At 34.7% G+C, this 15,843-nt stretch overlaps 2 pseudogenes; one reads left to right on the forward strand and one right to left on the reverse strand.

Annotated features, from left to right (window-relative positions):
* The first annotated feature begins 4,864 nt into the window (after positions 1-4,864).
* LOC120117346 lies at positions 4,865-8,377 on the forward strand (annotated as a pseudogene).
* A 2,833-nt stretch (positions 8,378-11,210) lies between these two features.
* LOC120117198 lies at positions 11,211-15,079 on the reverse strand (annotated as a pseudogene).
* Positions 15,080-15,843: the final 764 nt, after the last annotated feature.

A 15,843-nucleotide genomic window follows, 5' to 3' on the forward strand; every position in this document is an offset into this window, starting at 1 on the left:
AAGCATATATATATATATATATATATATATATATATATATAGAGAGAGAGAGAGAGAGAGAGAGAGAGAGAGAAGAATGAGTAACAAAGGGTGTTGAATGCGGTGTGACGGCCACAAGAGAGTGGGGCTGAGCTTTTTCTGTTTTGACAAGGGATCTAACAGCTTGATTGTATGAAGCCGGTATTAAAAATATTTTTGAAGGTCGTATACAAATGTATATAAAATTTTAAATTTAACACTATCAATAAAATAAATTAATCGAAGAATATTAAGATTTTAGGATGAATAAGTAAGCTATAGATCTACCATTAATTATATTGATTATAGGTTAATTTAATAGGATGAGATATTGATTTTTTTGAGTAAAATTGAAGATTTAATTTTAATATTTGAAATAAGTACTATAATATTTTTACTTTTTTTCTTTAAAAATCAGAAACACAAATTGTCTCTTCATTTTTTTACTGATAAACAGCGATATCAATCTTAGTATTGGTTGTTATTGCCAATATTTTTTATTTTACTTTATTTTCTTATATCACATTTTGCTTTTTTTTTTTAATAATTTTGTCTTTATGACACGATTTTTTTTATCTTTTGATACATTGTCATGATTGATTAAGATGACACTTATTTATTATCATACTGATCTTCTCTGTTTTGGATCTTCAGATTAAATTTGGATACACAATTTACGTTCGTGGATATGTTTTTTTACATTGTTCGACTCTGATTTATAATTTTACGATGATCTTTCAATAGCTTGATCTATTATATTACTCGTTTTTTGATGTCGTCAAATCTATTTATATATATCTTTTGTTCAAAATTTTCAATTAGATTTTATATCATTTTTCTTGTATGGTTCTTGTGTGAACTGAAGTGATTAGTTTCTTGTGTCAATGCTTATATGAAAATATCATAATCATGTGTTTAGTTTATGGTTATAGTTCTAAAAATTTATTATTATTTTGAATATTTTTTCTTTTTAATAAAACTAGTTATTCTTATAAAAATAATATAATATTTAATATAAATTAATTGATTAATAAATTAGATATGGATAATTATTAAAAAACAAATTAATGGTTTTCACACCACATATAGTGGGTCATTATGTCCTCACAACATGCTTGGAAAAAGTTCCCTCACGAATAGAAAGAAAGGTCTTTTCTTTTAATAAGAAAAGGGCCTTATAGGCTTATAACAATTGTTATTACATTAGACGTGAATATGAAAGACTGAAATTTTTGTTATTACTCTTAATAAGTTCAGAAACGGTTTACGAATGAAATAAATTAAATTAAAAAATTATTTTAATATTATTTTTTTATAAAATTCAATTTAAAATAATTTTTAATAAATTAGATATTGATAATTAAAAATTGATGTTAGTGGTGGCATGCAAGTAGCACATAATATAATTAAATGCTCTCACATTATAAAGAATGGTGTGGGGTTTTTTTTTGCAAAAATTAATGAGTGCAGAATTTAGAATAAAATTGAACATGATTTGGTATAAGGGCAAAAGACAAAACTTGAAGGAAAACTGATTATTTATTTAAAAGTTGAAACTATGAATCAGAACCAGTTGTGTAAAATTAATCATTCTTTTTCAAAAGTCACCACCATAATACAAATATATTATCTTAATTTATATATATACATATATTTGTTGCCAATAAGTGTTGGCACAAGTGGTTGAGATTTAGGAATTTGAGTTTGTAAGGCCAAGTTCGAATCCCACCACCGTCACTCTTGGTGGGTATTCTGTAAAGTCCTATGTACATCTCAATTGAATCTTAGGTATACCATGACCCTGGACTGGGGAGCCACCCCTGACCTAAACGTTAGTGTATAAAAAAATACACATATCTGTTGACTATACCATTTTAAAGGAAGAGTAAGAAATAATATGACTTATTATTTCTTTTTTTTATTATTCACATTATGTATATCGCTTATATAGTATAGGTGTGATTTCAAGAAAATGGAGAATAAAAATCTCGTAAAAAGAAGAACAATTAATATTATATATAAAAGTATAAACATTGTAACACCCTCAGATCGATGCGGGTGATCCGATCCGATCCGAAGTGTCACATTAAGGTCATCGGAGCGACCCATAGTAAAAATCCAAAAAAAACTTAAATTTTTTTTGTTAATCCATTTAAAATCGTAAAATAGTTTATAGATAAAATACAAACTCAAAAATATCATATATATATATATATATATATATATATTAAAATAAAATCCACTAATATCCAGTAGTAACACAAGTTTCATACTCGAATATAAAAACAAAACACAACCTACATGCCCCCGAATTACATGCACTGTACTCTGCAAGCAACATCGGTGGAACTCCTTTACTGATGTCAGTATAAGCACATAATCAAACTCTTTAACATGAAATGGTAAGTAACACATGAACTTTGGAAAGCTCAGTAATACAGAACTATCAGATGAATACAATAGGTCGTCAGGTATATGGTAAATCATAGATTTCCTTAGTAGGACAAACATCATCAGATTCTATCAATGATTTCAGATTTTATTAGCTAAATCTTTAGTTACAAACAGGGATTCAAGGTCTGAAGGAAATATTCAAAGAGACATATTTAGAAGATTAAATTGGGGAGTCTAGTGTGTTCCAACAAAACAGAGAAATGTATACAGATCCTTTAAAAACATTAGTAGTTTAAAACATATTTTAAAACCACAATAATACCCTCCAACCGAACACCAATATATAATTTTCCCAGAACTGCATCCATAAGGACTTACCCTAAGCACACAACAAAGGTTCCACCATAAAGGAGTACCTTAGGGTCTATGAGCCTACTACCCAAGGGTCTCCTTAGGTCCGTAAGGAATTACCAGCTTGATCAGAGCTGAACCTCCGTACTTCAGACTCTTACCCATACAATATCTAGTATAAATTAGATTGAGTAGTAACTTTAATATCAAAATCATGATCCAGTAGAATGTTGTAATAATGACAATGTAATTATTTAAATCACATAAATGTCCTCAATCCGTACACCAAAATATAGTCCCTATACTAAGAGAGTGTCTTGGGGCCTTAGAGCCTACCCAAGGAATACATTAGGTCTGTAAAGAATTACCAGCTTGATCAGAGTTGAATCTCCATACTCCATAATCCTACCCGGACAATATCCTAATAATAGATTCATACAGTAAACAATAGGTTCTATGATCCATAAATCAGTAATGATTATATTTTCCAGTGAAAACATGTAACCAGAGAACACATATCATGTAGCTATAGTTCATAAACAGTAAATCAATAACTTCGATAAATCACATTTCATAACGGGTAAAACAATCATATAACACATATCGAACACACTAGAGGATTCAGTGATTTTCCAGAGGTACTTGGTATTTATCAGGTAGGGAACCACGAAACTATTATAAATCGATAGGATTCCAGAGACAAGATCCCTATAAAAGGGGGTTTGATAGCTAACGGATTCATAAGTCATTCGAGAATTGATTTATCAAGATCATATAATATTCATATATTTTTCGGAGGCACTAAGTAATCAGTAAGGTATTCAAAATCTTTTACTTCAAAGTTACTAGAGATTTCAGATATGATAGAAGTGATTTCATTATTCAGGCAATCAGAGACATTTTAGACATTTTGGTTTCTTGAAGAATTCTTAGTAATTTAACCCAATGAGAGTTAAACAACAATGTATATTATTTAGGATTTATATCGAATTATCAGGATTTCGAGTCCAATTACTCTATCCAATCCCAACACTGTGATACTTGCCAATCATTTAGACCGAGGTACTACACCATTATTCACTTCTTAATACCGATTGCTCTGGCTAAACTGATCACCTTCAAAATCATCGTTAAATTGTTCAAATAAGCTAGTTAAAATTATAAGATATGCAAGACATGCCATAGGGTCTTAAATTGCATCGTGGTTTTTCTGTTTATCTTGACTCTGTGTACCATGTCTATTGTTCTTTAGTGATAATCATGTTACATACTTCGCGTACATTTACGTCGTAGTATTGACTCATTTATTCTAGATAGTTTAAGAAAGTTATCGTGCTATGTGATGTATTGTTAAATGACTAATGAGATCTCTTTGGTGAAAGATAGTTAATAATATGAAATTAGGTGTCAACCTATGAATAATAACTTAATAAAACATTTGAAATTAGGTAGAGTTATTATTTATTGTTACAGGAAAAGAAAAACGTTCACAAAATTTATATTTTGTTTATTATTTGTATGGCAGGCATTAATACCTCCAGAGAATATCACCGGACATAAAGACACTTCCAGAATAGTATAGTTTTTAAAGTTTCTAGAAAATTGACACCCCTCATGGTATACCAGTTCCGCTCATGATGTCACATGTAATTGGCTGGGGAAAAAAATTCTAACTGAAAAAAATGACAAAACTTAGAATGATTACATATAATAGTTTAATGACTTATTTTGACAAAAAAATAGCTTAGGGGCTTAAAGAAAAAAAAGATATAGTTTAGGGGTTTGTTTTTAGTTTAAGCCTTTTATATTTTATGTTTAATTTAATAAAAATTAACGACATTTGTGGAAATAAACGGCCAAGATCTCCAGCACATGTTCTGGTTTAATTGTCCTCAAGAGAAATGTGATTGGTCCACGTCAGCAGTATGACATGTTCTCTTCGTATTCCTCCCATGAAACTTCCAATAAGTGCGGACACTCCCAAATATAAAATCCTCATGGGAACCGCGACTCTCTCACTCATTCGATTCCAAACAAACATCATTTCATTTTAAACTTCACAGCCAAAGCTTAGAGATTAAAAGCTGAGGAACGAGCTAAGATGACCGGCTCGTTGAGAGCAGACGGAGCTTCGGTGCTTCTAGCGATAGTCTTGTTCGGTGAGTGTTCTGCTGTTCCCGATTTCTTAAATCTGCTTTGTTTCTTGAGATTTCATGATATCTGATTCTTTCACTGCTTTAGAGCGAATGTGTTGGATCTTATTTTGTTTGATGATTTCTTTACTCGTAAATTGGTGAATGCTTTGATCTGATTTTGCTTCTACGGATTCTAGTGATGCATTACATCGTCGAATGATTTCTTAAATCTGCTTTGTTTCTTTTGATTTCTTGATATCTGGTTCTTTCACTGTTTCAGAGGAAATGTGTTGGATCCTATTTTGTTTGATGATTTCCTTACTTGTAAATCGATGAATGCTTTGACCTGATTTAACTTCTACGGATTCTAGTGAGGCATTGCATCGTCGAATTAGAGCTTCAGCGATCTCATGTCATTGATTTGAAAACTAGAATTGTTTTTTTTTTGTTGTAAAATGGATGTCTCGCAACAAGTTCGAGTTTTATGTTTGAACTTATTAAGGAAAATCATGTGCTTTCACTTTATTTTATTTTCCATTTACGGGGAAACTTTCTTAATAAAGAATTTACAATGTTCTGCTTGTGAATATTCTTGAAGTTCGTTAGAATTCCGTTATAGCTTGATCTTTGGTACACGTGGCAGCTTTATCAAATCTGATATTGATTTCTAATTCAATAGATAATTTACCTTAAATCACTTTTGCTAGCATCATGATTGCACGTAAAAATGACCATAGGAAGGGTATCAAAAGGGCCTCTATAATGGTATTGACGTGGTGTAAACTTTGCAAACAGGATTTCTTTTTGCAATATCAATTGCAAAGGAGGAAGCGACGAAATTGGGGACAGTCATTGGAATTGATCTTGGTACAACGTATTCTTGTGTTGGTGTATATAAGAATGGTCACGTAGAAATTATAGCTAATGACCAAGGAAACCGTATTACACCATCATGGGTGGGTTTCACTGACAGCGAGAGGCTGATCGGTGAGGCCGCTAAGAATCAGGCTGCTGTTAACGCTGAGAGAACCATCTTTGATGTCAAGAGACTTATTGGACGAAAGTAATTAACATTCCTCTCGTGTTTTTTTATTACGTTGTAGTGGTTGATTGGTAAATAGTGTTTACTGGGGGTTGTTTTTTCTTTGCAGGTTTACTGATAAGGAGGTTCAGAGGGACATGAAACTTGTTCCATATAAGATTGTCAATAAGGATGGAAAACCTTATATTCAAGTAAAGGTTAAGGATGGAGAGACCAAGGTCTTCAGTCCAGAGGAAATTAGTGCTATGATTCTGACTAAGATGAAGGAAACAGCTGAAGCTTTCCTTGGGAAGAAAATCAAGGATTCAGTGGTCACTGTTCCGGGTCAGTGCATTATAAGAAACAATGTTCTCAGCTTGAAATGGTTGTGCTTGTCTGATCATTTTTTGTGCTCAAATTCTCTCTTTGTTTTGTTTGCAGCTTACTTCAATGATGCCCAGAGGCAGGCCACCAAGGATGCTGGTATTATTGCTGGGCTCAATGTGGCAAGAATTATCAATGAACCAACTGCAGCTGCCATTGCCTATGGTTTGGACAAGAAGGGAGGAGAGAAAAATATTCTTGTTTTCGACCTTGGTGGTGGGACATTCGATGTCAGTATCTTGACAATTGACAATGGTGTATTCGAGGTTCTAGCCACAAATGGAGACACTCATTTGGGAGGTAAGCATATTTGTTGTTTCCTTATATGTTCTTAAAACTGTTTCAATCTGGATATTTGCTGTCATTTTTCTTGTAGGTGAGGATTTTGACCAGAGGGTTATGGAGTACTTTATTAAACTGATCAAGAAAAAACATGGAAAGGATATCAACAAGGACAACAGGGCTATTGGTAAGCTTAGGAGGGAAGCAGAGCGTGCCAAAAGAGCTCTCAGCAGCCAGCACCAGGTCCGTGTGGAGATTGAATCACTTTTTGATGGTACTGATTTCTCAGAGCCATTGACCAGGGCTCGCTTTGAGGAGTTGAATAATGACCTGTTCAGAAAGACCATGGGACCTGTGAAGAAGGCAATGGAAGATGCTGGTCTGGAGAAGCGCCAAATCGATGAGATTGTTCTTGTTGGTGGAAGCACTAGAATTCCAAAGGTTCAACAACTACTTAAGGAATACTTTGATGGAAAGGAGCCGAACAAGGGTGTTAACCCGGATGAAGCAGTTGCATATGGTGCTGCTGTGCAAGGGGGAATCCTGAGTGGAGAGGGTGGTGATGAAACCAAAGGTACATTTTATTTCCCATATTTATCTCTGATGAATCTGTTCCGAAGGAATAATCTTTGACCGACATTTATGTATATTTATGCATAGACATTCTTCTCCTTGATGTGGCTCCACTTAGTCTGGGTATTGAAACTGTTGGTGGGGTCATGACAAAGTTGATTCCTAGAAACACAGTTATCCCAAAGAAGTCACAAGTTTTCACCACTTATCAGGACCAGCAGACCACTGTCTCCATTCAGGTACTTTGTAAAAGGCTTGTCATAAGAACTTACATATGCATGTTACTTGTCCTAAGAACCCTAAACCATACACCCTAAACTAAGAATTCGTTTAACCTTATTTGATTTGTATGGATTGTCATCAGGTCTTTGAAGGCGAGAGGAGTCTCACGAAGGATTGTAGGTTGCTTGGGAATTTTGATCTTACTGGAATTCCTCCGGCTCCAAGGTTCGCTCTCATCCCCTGTAAACTCTCTTTTATATTATCTGTCAATCAGGGATTTAAATAACAACCGTTATATAGCACTAAAGGTGCCACCCGAAACCGTTATGCACAACCGTGATATCCATAATGATAGCAACAGCAACCGTTATTGCTGCAATCGTGATAAATGAAAACGCGACTGGAAGTCTGGAACCACAATTTAAACCCCTGCTGCTAATCTTCATTTCACCAGATTTTGGTAAAACTTACTTTGTTGATAACTAACTGCGCAGGGGAACCCCTCAAATCGAAGTTACATTCGAAGTGGATGCAAATGGTATCTTAAACGTCAAGGCAGAAGAGAAGGGTGCACGTATATCACAAAAGATCACCATCACCAATGACAAGGGTCGCCTGAGCCAGGAGGAGATAGATAGAATGGTTCGTGAGGCAGAAGAATTTGCAGAGGAGGATAAGAAGGTGAAGGAAAAGGTCGATGCACGCAACAGCCTGGAGACGTATGTGTACAACATGAAAAATCAGATAAGTGACAAGGACAAGCTCGGTGGAAAGATAGAATCGGATGAGAAGGAGAAAGTTGAAGCAGCCGTGAAGGAGGCACTGGAGTGGCTTGATGACAACCAGAGCGCTGAGAAGGAAGACTACGAGGAGAAGCTCAAGGAGGTAGAGGCGGTGTGCAACCCCATCATCACGGCTGTTTACCAAAGACCAGGCGGAGCCACCGGCGGGGGAGGAGCGTCAACCGATGAATGAGGATTCACGTGATGAACTCTAGAACATTATTTGACGGGTTGCGGTGAACAAGCAAGGGTGAGAAAGATAAGCGTATTGTAGTTGAGGATACTGTAATTTTTTTATGGTATATTCCCCCTCTTCACTCGTCCTTTTTCTTTTCTTTGGTAAATAATAAAAAAAAGGGATACAGTTGAAGGAATGTTTAGTTTTCTATGTTTTTAGTTTTGTTTATGTTACCACAATTCATTCTTAATTTATATGCCATCCTAAAACGTTTGATTAAGGTTACCTTAATAAGGCCAATTGGTCACCTAATCATTAAATCCAATGCTAACAACTATCAGGTCTTTGTCTGTCATATATTCTCTTATCATTCTTTCTATGATAATAATAGAGAATATCAGTATCCCTTAAATTTTGAATTCAAACAAATTATATTCACACATTTTTAGACAGTCTCCTTTTCTTGTTAATTACTCCTTTATTCTAGAGCTTAAAAACCTTGGCAAAGAGTGAACTTTCTGTAAAATTTTAAGCATCTAAATCTCAAATGGATAAGCTTTATCATGTTCATTTTGGGAGCTTTAAGTTGAGCTCAGTATTACCATCAATGGTGCCCTTAGGACGTCGTAGTTTTTTAGTGTTTTAAAATGATAAATATCTCAATCCTCAAGTCTTTTCTTACATTTCCTAAGTTCATTTTTATTATATTAGCATTAAAACTGCTGTTTTGAATTATTTCATGTTTGGTTCGAGAGCTAAAGAAGTTGGAGAATCCTCTAAAACTAAGGTAAATAAGAAAGTTTTGGAGTGGTAGATAAAGGCTCATCTTGTTGAAAAGTGAAAGTAATGCACATCTAACTTCATTTTACTCACGAATATATGTAATGTGAGGTTTGGTTGCTTGGTTGAATATGTTGCTTGTCTTGTCCATGGTAGCTTAGCATGATTGGTTATGGTTATTAATGACCAAAGGTGCATATTTGTGTTTAAAACTTATTTGAAGTCACCAACTTATGCATTTAATGTGTAAGAAGCGTTGGAGGGCTTATAGTTGAGGTTTAGGGGTGGTTGGAGGGCATCCCAAACTCAATTTTTAAGTTTTCAAGTAGTACTTTTGAAATCGTAGTATCTAATATCAATTTCTAGAATTCTGTTTGAGTATTAATATCGATCTTAGTATTTTGAAACCCTAAGCCTAATTTTAAAAATAGACCTCTGGGTTTCAAAGCCTAGATTCTTGATTAAGCCTATTTGGTCTAGTTCAAACCTTATAAGTCCAATTAGCCTTTTTGGATCTCATTAAATGACCTAAACCACCTAGAATTACCTTTTAAGCCAAGTTTGAGGATTAAACTTTTGGAAAGACTAAAATCCCCCTAATTCTTAAGAAATGATCGAATTACCCATAGGATAAATTAGTTGGAATTTGAGCCTAAATCTTGTGAAATGATAAATACCCTTAAGGACTAATAAACTTGAATATGAGTATATTAAATTGTCTAAATATGTGTTGATTCTATGCTAAGGGTAGGTACCTCTGTACGTATGCATATATATATATATATATGTGTGTGTGTGTGTGATCATTTAGTGATTGTATCAAATGTTAAACAAATAACTTGGATAACCAAAATCAACAATGGGTGGGTGTTTGTATCAGTATATCAAACAAACAACTTGGACAACCAAAATTGACAACATCTGACCCTTATAGTATAAGACTATTTGAATATTTGATATTTAATATCGATTGAGACAATGAGTGTGTGTGTGGATACCCAACTTATGATGCATATATGCAATTAGCTATCAATAATTGAACAACCGTCCATCAAATAAAAATAACAATTATTTTGTGGATAACTGAACTATATGTGTGATAATTCAGTTAATCTAATCTGTTAATGACTAGTTAAATATGAGAATAATAATAAGATGGAATTAAACCATTTGATGTTCTTGAAATTGTTAAAAAAAGATAAAGTCTAAATTATGCTCTAATGTGTTGAAAATATGTTAAATGCACAAGATATTTAATGTCATGTTTAACCTACTTGCATTACTTGTTACATGTAGTTTTTGTTAAGTAGTTGTGTATTATTAAACTTTGTAAATTTATCGTTTAAAATTATTACTCTCTGCGTAAGTTGATAGATCCATTTGAGTTTGAATTAAAGCACCGACATCGTAAGAGTTTTTGCGGCATTCACATGAGAGTACAATACTATATCACTTGCGTCAATTAATGATTTTGGTCTGTAAACTCTTTTTATTTGACATCTGCATTTGATTACACACGTTTAAACTTTTGGAGCTCAAAAGATAACTTAAAGCCAATTAAATCACCCTTCCATACACAAGTTGAATTGCAGGCGAGATGAAAAAGGGAAGGCTCCACAGGCACAAGCCGCACAAGATGTCCACAATCGACCACACCTACGTTGTCTTAATCCTAAAAGTGACCCTCAAGATATGTCTCAATTCAGACCTATAAGGCATAAGCCTTATTAATGTTATTTTCAAGATGTTGGTAAACAAATTCCAATAAATGTTTCATTTCTGTATTGATGAGGTGCAAAGTGTTTTTGTTTCGTAACTCATTAAGTGATCTTAATGGTAAACGAAAATATTATTCTCCTTAAAAGTTTTGAGTTCGAACAACTACATCTACAAAGTGTTCATGCGTTATCAATAGGTAAAAAAAACTTAAGGGTATCCGCAAATTACAATGGGAGCAAAAGAACTGAAGTTGCTCTAGTTATTTGGGCACTATGGTGGAAGAACTAATTACCTTGTGTGTGAGTTTTGGTTCAAAATGTCTCGTGTTTAAACACTTCAATTTTCCACTTTTTATTGATATAATTATGCATAGTACACAACTTATATCTATTAATTGAGTTCATTAGAAAGATACAATTGGGGTGAGCTTGAAGGACTTCTTTTCTTTTTCTGGCCAATAGTTTGGAAGAGTTGGCTGCAGCACCTAGAACTGGCCAATAAAAACGTACACCAATCTGTTCTACTACAAAATAAACAATGGAAGCAATCGTTTTTCTCACTGAACTAATCGAGTTCGAATCTCTTCTTTTGGTTAAAGTCCAGCTTTAGGATTGCCGCCTGCCGCTGCTACGACTCCCATCCCACCAACAACTGCTGTTCCACCTAGTTTTTCAAGGTTACCTGATTCCTTAAAAGCAACTTCGTCACCATTCAATTCCTGCACTAGTTCATCGATCTTGCGAAACTGATATGGCCATCTTGAATTGTAAAGGAACTGACGGAGATCGAACCGGTTATCCTCTGGTGAATAACTCTGCAGGAAGGAAAACATATAGATAATGTATCAGGCTATAAGTTGGGAGTAAAAATTAAGGACAACTTTTGATGTTTACATACCTCAGCATGGTATGAAGGGGTCAATACAGTCATTTTGTGTCGATTGATGGAATAGTACTTGAAGAAGTGTTTTACTTTATCAGCTACCTCTGTTGGAGATAATGTTGCACCCCATTTATAGCAAAGATTCTGCAACGAATACGACAGTACCAGAAAAATGACTATAAAAAAGCAACCGATTACAAATGTGTCAGCTTGTAGATTTGAACCATGCTAACACTCAATTTTAGATTTTTCTTCATACAGTCTACTCCACAAGAGAAAACTATGGTCGTCACAACTATGGGGAATCGAAACATCTAAAGACCAAGGAACATCGGATGCTATCTAGTCAAATAGAGTAAGGAGTTCAACAATCAAACCTTGAACATCGATACTGGACCACAGCGAAAAACTTTACGCAACCTCCCATAGATTGATAGCTCTTCATATGTCATTCCCATGTCCACTTCATCAAGCTGTTTCATGTATAATGTAGAACTAAACTTCCATATTAAAACTTAATTTGACGATTTGACTAAATTATCAAGGCCCAGAGAAACGATACTGGCTGTAGTTAGAACGAATAGGCTCCAATTCAGCAGTAGGTGGAGCGGCTTCAATTTCTGCCAAGGATGAGTAACCAAGATGGTTGGTAGCCCATCGCAAAAACGTCCGAAGATCCTGCTTGCTAATACTACCAATTGGGTTGATATCTGCTGCCTGCAGTCGTACTGTTAAAGATATTAAAAAAATTCCTGTCAGAACTAATTTTTTTTTCATATCCTGCAAGAGAATGCAGCGAACAGTTAGCTGAGCTAGCTATCGGATTTATGATGAGAATAAAACACTAAGTATATACCTAACTACGAGGAAAAGAAAAGAAAAGGTTTAGTATAGACTTTGTAAGGTAACCACGTAACGCTTCATCAACATTGGAGCTACCTAAAACAAGATAAAATCCTTTTTTATTGTGAACCCAGGGCAATAGTGATGCTAACATAAAAGCTAGCACCATTCTAATCCGAGCTTGAATGTTCTGCAGACCCAAATTTTCAACATTGGATCCCCTCAACCTGCAAAATGGAAAACAATCATTTCACTCGCACATCTATATAAAAGGATTGGCTAAATGGTCCTCAGACTATATTTCAAGCAAAGAAACAAAAGGCATGGGCTGATGATGGCAATAATCTTTATGAACCCTCATCATTAACTTTGGTACTCATGGACAGAAAAATAAGCATTTGGCCTAAGATACCATTGAGGAGCTACGGTATCTGCTGGAACAGTTGACCCTATGGAGAAAATTAGAAAATAACTTGTCATTTCATGGTCAACCTTATAGCCTGGTCTTTTTCCAGTAAGCGTCTGAAACAAGGATAGAAGAGATGAAACAACACCATCTATGCAAACATCAAGATGCCATGAGCCAATCTCATCAGCTAATACTTTAGCCCGCATTTTGTGGCTTCAGAACTGCAATAAAAAGAACATTCTTAAAATTATAATGTAAGATTTCAAGAATGTAAAGCTGCAATCAATCTGAAACAGAAAATATCTTCCTCAAACAGAACAATCAACTTGAACTGAAAAGAATGTGTTTAGGTGAATATTTAAAACGAATTGATACTCAAATTCCCTAAAAACTCAAATGTTTCAAGGAATTTGGAAAATCGTTTAAGGAGGTACTTTTCTTGCCAGCAAACATGTATATGGAAGACTCTTCTTAATTTTCTAGTAAAAACGATAAATCAATCTGAAGACATAACAATGGGGGTAGCAGGTCAGAAGTTCCTTGAAGAGTGACCATAACAGGGGAGTTACTAGAACTATAGAAGTTAAATATCAATGACTGTACTGGAAAAAGAAATTTTATTGTACATTGTAATGGTATTTTCCGACTGAAGTGTTAGTTCCATATATCAGCAGTAAGCACAACAAAGTCAAGACTCACAACCAGCTTGAAGAAAGAGAAGCATGGATTTATGCAGTAACCTGACCTGTTTTCAGAACTCATGTAGACTGTATAGAATATGCGTTTAGCAAACTCCTTGCTGTCAGTTGGAAACTTCCCATCAGTGTAATTCCGATCCGTATTGCATCAGATTTAACTTGTTCATCTCCATTTGCAATTTCTAAAAAACGGTATGCATGCAAAACATTAACTATTGAAGAAAATATGCTACAGAAGTCTTATAGCTAAGGGTTTTAGTGACCGGAAAGGCTTTTCTTGAGGAACTGAAGTTATCATTTCTCAACTCCCATATAAAAGCAGAAAAAGAGCAGTGTTAGTCAGCAGCAGAATAACATGAAATCATAAACTAACCTTTGACAACAAGTTGGCACATGCATCCAACTATAGCAGCTACAGAACTGTCTGCACCACCAGAAAGAGGAAGCAAAAAACCAGAAGCTCCACTTTTCTAAATAGTCCAGAGCCAACAGCCGGGACCAAATGCTATTTCTCCTCAGGAGAATGATACATGATCTGCAATTCATAAAATAATGCAATTAGGTAATAAGAAACGCCTGATAATTAAAAAACATTTTATGTTCACACTTCACAGCAATGTTTTCAGACCAAGAACAAACCTTCTGTGGACTGGAAAGTAACATTTTCAGGTTAAAAGGTTGGCAAATGTTGTAAGGCACAGCTACTGATGAGACAATGGTTTTGCAACTGCTTGTTCTTGGAAACTACTTATAGATCCTCTTAAACTAGCAACCTGTCATTAACAAGAAAATGCAAAAAAATTGCATATAATTTTTATATACAGAACAGCTGCAAAATACAGAGAAAAAAAACCTAATTTGCCATGAATTGCATAATAGAATCTCTATTAGGCATTAATAGTTTGCCTTCAATAATTTCCTCCGTATCATTTATCAATCAGACATCTCTAGGATAAATTCTCATAATAGAAAATCATATTTTTTGTGCCCTTCTCTTTTATGCATGAAAACCTTAATATAGCATAACGGATTATAGCATTCAAACTTCAAGAAACAATACTTCTAATTACACAACGAACATAGATAAAATGAACGAGAGCAAGTTCATAACATACCGCATCTAAATCTACTGAGCAACCACAACTTCAACGTCATTCAAGGAGAACTGCGAGCCTTGAGCAACAACCTCTCCATTCACAACAACACAGCAACACCCATCTGAAATAAATAAATTACTTCTCAATTTTCCTGAAAAAACCACATTTCACTGGAGCAGAAGAGAAGATAAAACCAAAGCAAGCTCACTACTTAAATCATATTGCTAAACCCCTCCACGAGTATGAGTAGCACCTATAAAAGCCCGAAGTCGAAGGTCTAGCTTTCTCAATGGTGGTGACTCCACTGGCATTCAGGAAAATTTCAACCCCGTTTAATGCCAGCTCGGTATGGGGAGGATTAGGAGCAAAGCTCTCAAATTTCAGCAGCAACAGCTCTAACAAGAGAAATGAGATTAAAGTATTAGAACTTCATCAAGAACCATGACAAAGTTTCATATTTCGTGCAGTGTAACCTATTTGCAAATTAAGTGGACCTTATGATGATAAGTAGGATGAGTGAATCAACCCCATTAATATCAAGTTAAGACATCATTATGAGCTAAGGCAGGAAACTTATAGCAAACTATAATAAAAAAACCAACAAACGTTAAGCATACGTGTCCAAAAACTGAATGTATCCATAACCAAAAGGTACTGTAGTTTGTGATAAGGCCTCAGAAATTTCAAGTGGGAGCTGAAATTCTACAAGCCGGTCCTTTTGCTTCCATGTGGTAAACCACCGAAGCTCCCTGTAATTGCCATCATTTGCAAGCCACATCTTGGTCGTATCATGACAATTTTCTGTTAAAACAAAAAAACTTGACAATTAACGCTCTGATCCTTTAATACAGGCATTCCTATGCTGCACAGTATGCCGTCCGTCCAATCACCAAGTAGTATTTCTTTCAAGCACTCCCCCTGCAAACAATAGTCTCAAGTCCCATTCCAAAGAAGCAAAGTACTAATTTGTATCAGTCAATAACTAATCATCATCCATAAGAGCAAAACAATCAACTAATCATCATCCATAAGAGCAAAAAAGGTTATCTTAATACAAATACCAAAATGTTTCAGT

The sequence above is a fragment of the Hibiscus syriacus genome, unplaced genomic scaffold (assembly GCF_006381635.1).
Source record: "Hibiscus syriacus cultivar Baekdansim isolate YM2019G1 unplaced genomic scaffold, ASM638163v2 tig00110319_pilon, whole genome shotgun sequence".
NCBI classification, from domain to species: domain Eukaryota; kingdom Viridiplantae; phylum Streptophyta; class Magnoliopsida; order Malvales; family Malvaceae; genus Hibiscus; species Hibiscus syriacus.